The sequence below is a fragment of the Rhinatrema bivittatum genome, chromosome 8, assembly GCF_901001135.1.
Source record: "Rhinatrema bivittatum chromosome 8, aRhiBiv1.1, whole genome shotgun sequence".
NCBI lineage: Eukaryota > Metazoa > Chordata > Amphibia > Gymnophiona > Rhinatrematidae > Rhinatrema > Rhinatrema bivittatum.
The window spans coordinates 274,993,775-275,002,064 of record NC_042622.1 but is presented as its reverse complement, the minus strand read 5'-3'; positions in this window follow the sequence as shown (position 1 = coordinate 275,002,064).

Genomic DNA, 8,290 nt, shown 5'->3' with positions numbered 1-8,290 from the left:
CTCCATGAAGCAGAGTATTTATTTATTTTATTTAACAGTTTTATATACCGACCTTCATAGTAAATAACCATATCGGATCGGTTTACAATTAACAAGAATAAAACTGGGGTAACTATTCAAGTAAACGAAAGATAAACAGTAGGTAGGAATGAGTCAAAGTTACAATCAACAGGGAAGAGAACTTGGAAGCTTGCAACAAGCTGGAAAGAAGATAAGGCAGGAAATAAATATGAAGTGATACCATAGGGCGTACGGGTTAATGCTTAATGGTGCTTTAACCTGGGAGAGTCAGAGTCCATTCGTGAGTATAATCACCATAACGGGTAAGCGTGAAGGACAACTAGTGATTGTCTGGTGGGTCGGCGAAGGCTTGGTGAAAGAGCCAGGTTTTAAGTCTTTTTCTAAAAGTTAACAGGCAAGGCTCCACTCTGAGACTTGAAGGGATGCTATTCCAGATAGATGGGCCAGCTATCGAAAAAGCTCTGTCTTTGGTCATCGAGAGGCGTGAAGCTTTAGTAGGGGGAAATTTCAGGGTGCCTTTGAGAATATCTCTAGTTGGTCTGTTGGAGGAGTGGAGTTTGAATGGGATTTCCAGGTCGAGTTGAAGATGATGATGGATAGTTTTATGAATTACGGTGATTGATTTGTATAGAATTCTGAAATTAACTGGTAACCAGTGTAGGTTCCTGAGGATGGGAGAGATGTGTTCGCTGCGGCTGGTACTGGTCAGCAATCTCGCAGCCGCATTTTGTAACATCTGCAGTGGTTTGGTAGTGGATTTGGGAAGGCCTAGGAAAAGGGCACTGCAGTAGTCTATTTTGGCGAACAGTAGCGCTTGGAGGATTGTCCTGAAGTCGTGGAAGAATAAGAGAGGTTTAAGTCGTTTTAGAATCTGTAATCTGAAGAAACAGTCTTTGGAGGTTGTGTTGACCATTTTCTTAAGGTTTAGACGATTGTCTAGTATTACCCCAAGGTCTCTAACCTGCTTGCAAGTAATGTGAGATATGTGTGGAGATGGTGGGGAGATATTGATTTCGTTTGAGGATATGTGGAGCAGCTCTGTCTTGGAGGCATTAAGAACCAGGTTTAAACTGTTGAGTAGATTAGTGATGGATAGAAGGCAGTTGTTCCAATGGGTGAGCGCTTTTGAGATTGATTCTGTTATCGGTATTAGAATCTGCACGTCGTCTGCGTACAGATAGTGAATTAGGTTGAGGTCTGTTAACAGTTGGCAGAGGGGGAGGAGGTAAATATTAAAGAGGGTAGGAGATAAGGAGGAACCCTGAGGTACGCCAAGAGTTGATTTAGTTAGGGGTGACTCTTTATTGTTGATTTTGACTTTGAAAGTCCTATTGCTGAGGAAGGACTTGAACCAGTTGTGGGCAGATCCAGAGATGCCGATGTCTGTTAGGCGATCCAGCAGGATGGTATGGTTGACGGTGTCAAATGCCGCCGAGATGTCTAACAGGACCAACAGAAAGGAGTGTCCTTTGTCTAACCCCATGATAATATGGTCAGTAAGTGAAATGAGAAGGGTTTCCGTGTTGCGTGATTTACGGAACCCATATTGCGATGGGTATAGGATCTTGTGGTCTTCAAGATATTCAGAAAGCTGGGTGTTTACCAGTTTCTCCGTTAGTTTGGCAACAAATGGGAGGTTAGAGATGGGTCTGAAATTAGCTGGTACATTAGGATCTAAGTTGTGTTTCTTGAGGAGGGGCTTGAGTGAGGCGGTCTTTAGACTGTCTGGGTAGCTTCCTTGCGTTAGAAGGCTGTTTATGATGCCGGTCAGAGGTCCTGAGATCACATTTGGGATGAGAAGCAGGAGTCTCGATGGGATGTTATCAGCCGGATGGCTTGATGGTTTCTGCCTTTTTAAAAGGGATTCAATCTCTTTAGTGGAGATTGACTCGAAACTGTCAAATTTGGGTCTAGTAAGAGACTGGGGATTCTCACCTGGCTTGGGAGGTGTAGTATTTGAAGGCAGGAGGGCGAGTGTATTTAAGATCTTCTGTTGAAAGAATGTAGCGAGCTCATTAGCCTTGAAAAGAGCTTGTTCGTCTGGAATAGGTGGGGGGGTAGATTTGGTGATTTGTGTCACGTAGGCGAATAGGGCCTGGGCATCATATTGGAAATGGTGTATTTTGTTTGCATAGTATTCCTTTTTTTTCTGTAGAATGGCGGTCCTGTAGTGATGTAAGAATCCCTTGTATGTAGAAAGGGTAGAAGTGTTAGGGGTTTTTCGCCATCTGTTTTCCTTATGGCGTAAGGTCTGTTTCATTTGTTTAAGTTCAGCGCTGAACCAGGGTTGATTTCCCTTTTTTGTTGGGTTGATTGATTTGGAGACTAAAGGGCACCATTTGTTTGCGACCGCTTCTGTAATCTTTTGCCAGGAGGATAGGGCTGAGTCGGGGTTAGCTAGGACTAAGTTAGAAAGTTCTTTGGAGAGCTGATCGCTGAGTGTATCCGATGGACATGCTTTCCTAAATTGAATGGTGGAAAGGAGTGGGGCGGTGTGTGTCTGTTTGTGTGTGGAGAAGGAAGATTCTATCAGGAAATGATCTGACCAAGGGATTGGGGTACAAGAAGGTTCTACTGTGCATGTGAAATTGGAGTTGATGAATATTTGATGGTGGTGAGGAGGGCTTCGCAGTTTGCAGAAAGAGGTGTTGCGTTTGTATGGAGGTTGAAATCCCCCATGATCATTGTTGGAAGGTCTGAGTTAATATGTTTCACGATGGATTCTATGAGGGGTGACGGGTCCGTTTCTAGAACTCCCGGGGGAGTGTAGACTAAGAGTATTTGTAGATGTTTTGACTTGACTAGACCCATTTCCAATTTGGACTTTGTCTTGATTGAGAGTGCGGTCAGTCTGAGTTCTTTCTTGGAGGCTAGGAGGAGTCCACCTCCTCTTTTTTTGTGTCTATGGAAGGTGAAAATGTCATATGTCTGGATGGGTAGTTGCTTGGTTAAGGCTATGTCCAAGTTTTTTAACCAGGTTTCTGTGATGGCACAGATGTCTGGGTTGGAATCCAAAAGGTAATCATTGAGGATATGTGTCTTCTTAGTTAAGGATTGCGCATTGAAGAGGGTGACTGATAGAAGCGTGAGGCCTAGAAGTTGGTTCAATGGAGATGTCATGATAGGGATAATTCTTTTTTGTATGACGTTAGTGGAATTAGTTGAAGGTATTCTCCTTTGGTTGTGGATGATTGGGATGTTGTAAATGTGCATGATGCGTGGAATTATGGAGGAGGTTTAGTCTGCGAAGAATGGTTGAAAGAAGGTGTCTGTCTGATTGAAGGGAGGTTGGGAAGATTGTTGAGAGTGTTTGTAAGTTTGTTGGTTCGGCTGGAGGAGTGCTCTGTCCTCCGTAGTTGTGAATGGAGTTGTCTGACCGGTTGCTGGCGGTGTATCTGTCCTTTGAGGTAAATAGCGAGACTGTTTAGAAGGCTTTACTTAGGTTATACATGCGAGGTGCTGTAATATAAACCTGCTTCTATAAACTCCAGGTTCTGAAGAGGATAAGACCTCTTTTCCATGCCCAAGACTTCAGAACGATCATCCAAGCAGTCATTTTTGCAAAATTAGACTACTGCAATTCCCTATTGCTAGGTCTGCCCTCTTCCTACTCCAAACCACTACAGATGGTTCAAAATTCAGCAGCTCGATTACTAACAGGCGCAAGAAAGAGAGACCACATATCCCCCATTCTGAAAGAGTTACATTGGCTACCCGTCCACTTCCGTATCATGTACAAAGCCATTTGTGTCATCTTCAAAACTATTCATCAACGCATCTCCCTCGATCTACAAATCCCCCTCCAAGTATACAACTCGACAAGACCTACCAGAAATGTCTACCGAGGCGCCCTCAAAGTTCCTCCTGCGAAAATGACCAAACACATCACTCTAAGAGATCGTGCCACCTCCACTGCTGGCCCTTTTCTGTGGAATTCCATTCCCACAGATCTCAGACTGGAACCTTGCCTCTTAACTTTCAGGAAAGGACTTAAGACTTGGTTATTCAAGCAAGCTTTCCCAGACACAATCTAATATCACGTCATAGATACAAACCAAGGACTTCAAATATTCAGCCATTAATCATGCCATTTTTACATAGCATTTAATTTATTTGTATACCGTTCAACCGTTTATTCTTTCCTATCTCTTCCTTCTTATCCAAGTTCTGCTACCCTTGTTATTTGTAACTGCTCCTTCGATCACCACAGTTCTAGTTGATGTATTTAATGCACTCCCGTTTCATGTAAACCAGCAAGATATGTGCTCATGATTGCCGGTATATAAAAACCTTAAATAAATAAAAATAAAAATAATGTCATTTAAGTTATCATGTGGATACAATACATGTGCAGAAAACAGGTGGATGCAGGCGGATAAAATACAATATATGCAGGTGGATACAATACAATAGATGCAGATGGATGCAATACATGTGCAGAGTGTAGATATAATACAGAATGCAGGTGGAGTGCAAGTATAATACAGAATATCATACAGAATATAATATAATATAAAACAGAGTATAATACAGAATGCAGGTGAAGAATTTTCAGTATGCAGGTGGATACATTACAAGTATGAGAATCCGTGCGAAATACAGGGCTAAGCACTGATGGTACAGTACAATAGATGCAAGCTAGCAGGTGGGCCTTGCGGGCGTTTGAGTGCCGGCTCGGGGGGGAGGGGTAGGCCCTTACCCTGCGGTGGTGCGCCGGTTGTTGTTAGATCCGACCGGGTCCGAGGGACTAGGAGGATAAGATCTGAGTTGCGAAGATAATAGTTATAGTCTGTATGAGGAGTAAAGTGATCCTCATTGGTCCTGGACAGTTCAGCGGAGGACCGTGGCCAGCCTTTTTGGTGGGAGTTAGGTGGCAATGGAGTTCTTGAGGAGAGCACAAGTTAAGTGGTCTCCCGTACGTTAGGGTCCATAGAAGAGACACCCAAAGAGGCTCACAAAGGAGCGCACTAAGGAGCAGGCTCCTTAGGTTGCGCTCCTTCGGGTGCGTGACACCCAAAGAGTAGTAGAGGCAATGCGTGACGCCCGAAGAGTAGTAGAGGCAATGGCCCGTGGAGTAGGGTACATCAACGCTGAGTCTCCATGAAGCAGATTAGTTGAGGCAATGGCCCGCGGAGTAGGATACACCAACACTGAGTCTCCATGAAGCAGAGTAGTAGAGGCAATGGCCCGTGGAGCGGGGTACATCAACGCTGAGTCTCCATGAAGCAGAGTAGTTCCAGAATTGACCCTGAGCAGCGGGGAAGCTGGCAGGCAAGCATCCGAGGCACAGGGCCCTCGAAGGAGTGAGATAGCCAAAGACAGGAGCGAGCCCTCGAGGAGCGGGTACCCGGAGAGTGTCTCACGCCAGGAAGTACAGGTTATGGGAACCACGGGTCTGAGGAGGGATCAGCAGGAATCAGCAATGAGAGAACTCATTGCCAAGTCGATTAGAGCCAGGCCCCGGTGGTGCTTAAGAGTCCAGGTCTAGTGATGTCATCAGGAGGAGACGCCCCTGAAGTTCCTGCCCAGGTGTCCTTAAGGAAGGGCCATGTAGCGCGCACGCGTGCCTAGGGAGGCCTGGAGGAGACATGGCAGTCGGCGTTATCCCTGCTGACATTGGGGCCCTGGGACAGGGCAACTTGCGTCGGAAGTGGCTAGCCACACCCGCGAGTTCACCCAAGGAAGAGCGGTTGCAGCCGTCTGTGACTGATGGTCATAACAGAGTTTCTCCATTGCCAATAAGAGGGGGCAGACTCCTCCCTCCAATTTGGCAAAATGGATTTCTTACCCGAAATAAATGTTTTCCTTGCAAAAAGCACTTCTTCTTTAGATGGAAAGCAATATTTCGGTATACATTTAAATAAGATTAGTTCCGATGTATGTGGGCAAGGATATCCAAAGAGTTTCCCCAAGTAACATATTTGTGTCAAAAAAGTTTGAATTTTAGACAGAAAATGTGCAAAAAAGACCTTACTGTGGAATTACATTTCATATACTGATCTGTAGTTGCTATTTTTGCTTTATAAGCGATAGGTGGAGTGATATAAGCCCTTCTCAGGAACTTATATTGTATTGCTTTCAAATACATGATCAAGGATATCCCTTTCAAATGTTTAAAATTAGATATCAAGGCACTTTCAGATATCAAAATGTGCCCCTCTCGTGCCCAGCTATGTATGAGTGATTCCGCAAAATTCACCTTCTCCATTTTCACCAGAGCCTTATAGAATTTTGAAAGGGACATCTTCACTATACTTCAATATACTTCAATATGAAAAAATCCTCTAGATCATCGGTGAACGTTTTTAACAAATCTGTCTTCGATAGTGTTGCCACATAATGTTTTAGTTGTAGATAAGAGAAAAAATCCTCCTTAGTGCATATTGAATTGTCAAGTCCTGAAAAGATCACGTTGCTGTAGCTGACACCGACCTCTTTGTTCCCGGATTGAAACTGAAATTCCCCCTAATAGGCAGATAGCGAGTCATCCCATAAGAAAATTTACCTAGTTTTGCCATTTTTTTCCAAGCCTACCTAACTGTCAAAAGTAACATATCTCCAGACATGCCCTTTGGGAATATAGACGTTGGTGCGTGCAGCTAAAAACACAAGTCCAACAGGGCTTTCTCTCCTTCTAAGAACACATAAATAGACCCGTCATATAACCAATCTCTTAGAATTCTCAAGAGACAGCCAGTTATATCTCTCCATATCCGAGAGGTTCACTCCACACTGAGACCAATTTCTCTTCAACCATTGCATGGTGATTCTGGGTTTCTTCCTCTTCCAAATTAAAGCCCTACAATAATTTATCTAACAACCTAATCTCCTTTCTCGGTATTCAAATTGGTAAGGTTTGTATGACATATATACACTTAGGGAAAAAGACCATCTTGAAGATATTTATGTGACCTATAAATAACAATGGCAAATTAAGCCATGTATGTAATTTATCTCTCATCACCGAAATATTAAAGGGCAAATTTTAAAAGCCGTACACGTGGCAGTAATTAAATTTGTGGATGATACAAAATTATTCAGAGTAGTTAAATCACAAGCAGACTGTGATACATTACAGGAGGATCTTGCAAGACTGGAAGATTGGGCATCCAAATGGCAGATGAAATTTAATGTGGACAAGTGCAAGGTGTTGCATATAGGGAAAAATAACCCTTGCTGTAGTTACACGATGTTAGGTTCCATATTAGGAGCTACCACCCAGGAAAAAGATCTAGGCATCATAGTGGATAACACATTGAAATCGTCAGCTCAGTGTGCTGCGGCAGTCAAAACAGCAAACAGAATGTTAGGAATTATTAGGAAGGGAAATGTTAATAGAACGGAAAATGTCATAATGCCTCTGTATCGCTCCATGGTGAGACCGCACCTTGAATACTGTGTACAATTCTGGTTGCCGTATCTCAAAAAAGATATAATTGCGATGGAGAAGGTACAGAGAAGGGCAAGCAAAATGATAAAGGGGATGGAATGGCTCCCCTGTGAGGAAAGGCTGAAGAGGTTAGGACTTTTCAGCTTGGAGAAGAGACGGCTGAGGGGGGATATGATAGAGGTCTTTAAGATCATGAGAGGTCTTGAACGAGTAGATGTGACTCGGTTATTTATACTTTCGAATAATAGAAGGACTAAGGGGCATTCCTTGAAGTTAGCAAGTAGCACATTTAAGACTAATCGGAGAAAATTCTTTTTCACTCGACGCATGATAAAGCTCTGGAATTTATTGCCAGAGGATGTGGTTAGTCGGCGCCATTTTGAATACTGGCAGCCGACGGCCCGAGTGCAGGAAATCGCGCCAGGACCCCCGCTGGACCATCAGGGACTTTTGGAAAGTCTTGGTGGGGTCAGGAAGATGGGGGGTTTATTCGTTAGATACGTTGTATTCGTGGGGGTTCGCCATACATTTGGTGACCCCACGAATACAACGAATAGGGACATATACGTTGTGGATTGCCAATACGTCGAAAACGAATGCACACCCCTACCTCCCAGTGTTGATGCATCACTAGTATCTAGTGTAGCTCATGGGTTCATCAAAGCCAGTGCCTCTGATGTGGATTCCGATGGGCTAGTCTTACAACAATTGAAGTTATTTTCATGAGTTTCAACCAGGACCAGTGCTCCATAGGGATTCATGGTTATGGCATGACGACACTCCAGGACATCATGAAAAGCTCCCAAGTATGGACACATCTATCATGGGGATCCATAACAGACATGAATCTGTTGCATCAGGGACATCATTTGAATCCAC